Below are 3,645 nucleotides of genomic sequence, written 5' to 3' on the forward strand. Positions count from 1 at the left end.
CATCTCTTATGCCGGTCCCATATGTACGCATGCCCGTCGCAAATGGAAGACGATGGCACACTCAAGACCCCAATAAACGCGCCAATTTAGCGCAAACGCACACCACATCTGTCCTTAAATCAACTAAATTTAAACGTGACAAAAATACAGGCATATGGAGACAATGCAAGCCCTGCCAGGGGTGGGCCTCCTGTTCATGTAATTCAGCATGCAATGCAAATTAGAGCCCTTCTTAGAGGAAAAACAAAATCACCGCCCTTGCTTTCTTAAATAACAAGCCTCATCGCGAGCTTGGGCCTGAAGAGAGAGAAAGTAATTTGAGAGGATATTTGCTTACATGTGTATCAGCAATTTGGTGTATTAGGACGCCCCCTCCCTGGGCGTGTGCGGGCGCGTGTGGAAGTGTCTGCAGGAGTGGCACCACGCAGGCACACGCGCTGCCATGCCACAGGACGGCTGCTGCCTTGGTAACGCTTCCCTCCTCCTCCTCCTCCCTCCCCTCCTTCCTCGAGCTTGGTGGGAATTAGATTCCCATCATCAGAAGCTGCAATTTGCTCAAAACAATGTGAAATCATACGCCGGCGTGTCTGGACAGCCCAGGCTCCCGAGGCGTGCAGCACATATGCAGATTTCTGGATTAATGTCCCCTGCGTGTAGGACGGAGGACAGGGAAAATCAAGTGAGGGAGAAATGGGTAGAGAGAGGAAAGTGGAAAAAGGGGAATGAACAGGAACAGGGGCTTTTTATATGTTGGCTTTTTTGTTCATTTTTAAGGGATAGTTAACAAAAAAAAAGAACAATCATGTCATTATTTACACACCTTCATGTTATTCCAAACCCGTATGACTGACTTTCTTCTGTGGAACATAAAAAGAAGTTTGAAGAATGTTTCTGTCCATACAATGAAAATCAATGTAACTAGGCTACCTGGGGTGGTTGCTAGGGTGTTGCTATGCAGTTGCTAGGTGTTGCTATGCGGTTGCTAGGGTACCTGGCTTGGTTGTTAAGGTGTTGCTATGTGGTTGTTAGGGTAACCAGAGTGGTTGCTAGAGTAAATGAGTAAATGGTGAATGATGATTTTTTGTCACTGAAACTGTAAGTAAATCAGCAATAAGATCAATATTAAAGGAATATTCTGGGTTAAATAAAAGTTAAAATGAGTAGTTCACTATTTTAGCTGATTCTTATGTAATTCCAATCTCATAGGCTGCTATTTTCTCCATTGAAAATCAAAGCAGACATTTTTAAAGAATCTTCCCACAGTCCTTTTCAAGGAATAAGTGACCACATCTGAGAAGCACCGAAGAATTAGAAATCAATGGGTTTTTCATAATCACATTTAGTTACTTTACCTGAAAACCAATAACGCCAATATGTCAGATCTGTATAGTGGTTTTTCATACCATGACTAAATTACTAAAATGATACTACTGTAGTAACCAAGACTGGATTTATGACAGATGTTACAGTTTCTAATCTAATATTGTGTATTGTCTATTAGAACTGTAGCTGATACATGAAAATACAAGAAAAAAATCTCTTAAAGACTAAAATATAAATAAAACAAAAAGTCACACTTTATATTAAGTGGCCTTAACTACAATGTACTTACATAAAAAAAAAAAGTTCAGTGTACTTATTGTGTTCATATTGTATCACAAAACACTTTTGCTGTTATTGTGGTGGAATATGGATAAGGTTAGGGACAGGTTTGATGATATGGGTAGCTTTAAGGGTGGGTTAAGGTGTAAGAGATGGGTCAACAGTGTAATTATAAATGTAGATAGTAAAGTTCATAGACAAACCTTAAGTTGGCTTGAAAAAGCCTAGCCAGAAAATTTGAAGTAGTTTTAAATGCTTAAACTTTGAGGGTTTTCAGTTTTAACTAATTTGAAGTCAAATGTACTTTTAAAGTTTAAAGTTTTGAAGGCAATTCAATCTATTAGAAACATAGATAGAAAAATAGACAGATAAATAGACAGATAAGAAATAGTAAATTATATTAGGAATGTTAGATGTAGATTATTAGATTCTTGCTATAGTACACAGGGTGAATGCTAAGGCATCCAGTGTGGTTGTTAGGGTGTTGCTATGCGGTTGCTAGGGTACATGGGGTGATTGCTAGGGTACCCAGTGTGATGCTAGGGTGTTGCTATGTGGTTGCTAAGATACTCGGGGTGGTTGCTATGGTGTTGTTATGCGGTTGCTAGGGTCCTCAGGGGGGTGTTGCTATACGTTTGCTAAAGTACCCGGGGTGGTTGCTAAGGTAATGCTATGTTGTTGCTAGGGTACCCAGGGTGGTTCCTAAGGTGTTGCTATGTGGTTGCTAGGGTACCTGGGTTGGTTGCAAGGGTATTGCTATGCAGTTGCTATGTTACCCGGGATGGTTGCTAAGGTGTTGCTAGGTGGTTGCTAGGCTACACAGGGTGGTTGCTAGGGTGTTGCTATGCGGTTGCTAGGGTACCTGGGTTAGTTGTTAAGGTGTTGCTATGCGGTTACTAGGGTAACCAGAGTGGTTGCTAGAATGTTCCTATTTGATTGCATGGTACTCAGGGTGGTTGCTAGGGTTTTACTAGCATGTTGTTAGCATGATAAGCAAGTTACTAGAATTTTGTAAGCATGTTTAATGTTTAGTAATGACCTCACACACACAAATTGGGTTTCCATATTTTATGGGGACATTCCTTGGGCATAATTGTTTTCATACAGTACAGACTGTATTTTCTATCCCCTTGCCCTCACCATACAAAACATATATATAAGTACAATGTAAAAAAAATATGTAGGTACACAATAAGTGCATTGTACCAAATGATTAATTTAAATGTAAGTACATAGTAGTTAAAATAATAAAAAAAATAATAATAATAGTGTGTTGGGTATCTTTATTTCAGTGAGCATCTCCTGAGGGGGGAAAGTGAGAGAGTCTTTCAGTATCACAGATGTTTGAGCGTGTAGGTTCACTGCATGATGTGGGAGACTGTTCTCGTCTGCCGTTGTTTGTTTGCATGAGGCATGAAGCCGTGGGTATCACACATTTATGCAGTGGGTATGTATGTGTGTGTGCACATGTGCACCGGTTCACCCTGGCTGCAGAGGCAGAGCTGGCTAGTACACTATGGCCTGTGGGGAGTCAGGGCTGTTCCAGGTCCCAGCTGTAATTTTCTGTCAGCCTGGCAGGATTTACCTCGCCTGGGGCAACAGCGGCTGGCTGTGGAGCATGCCACCAATCAGGGATTGAACCTCTCACCTCACTGGCCCTGTGTGTGCACAACACTACCTCCCATCTTTAATGCGTATGTGTTTGGGAGCGTGCGCATGATCGAGTGTGTGACGAAAATGTATTAAAAATATTATGTACATCATACAAATAATGAATCCATCATTCTGACAAACTAACTTAGAGCTTGTGTTTTACAAAATTTTAATAGTACATGTCCAATGGCACTCTGTGAGCTGGGGTGATTTTAGTGTTAATAATATACTAACTTTTTTAATATTATGAATTTGAATAATTTTTATATTCTTTTTATTTGTAATTTTGGTAAAAGTTTTAGTATTTTATGTTTTTGTCTTTTTATTATTATTATAATTATTTTTTTTTTTTTAATATGTCTTTATAGCTTTTAATTTTCATTTATGTAG

Source organism: Cyprinus carpio, chromosome B15, assembly GCF_018340385.1.
Source record: "Cyprinus carpio isolate SPL01 chromosome B15, ASM1834038v1, whole genome shotgun sequence".
NCBI classification, from domain to species: Eukaryota; Metazoa; Chordata; class Actinopteri; order Cypriniformes; family Cyprinidae; genus Cyprinus; species Cyprinus carpio.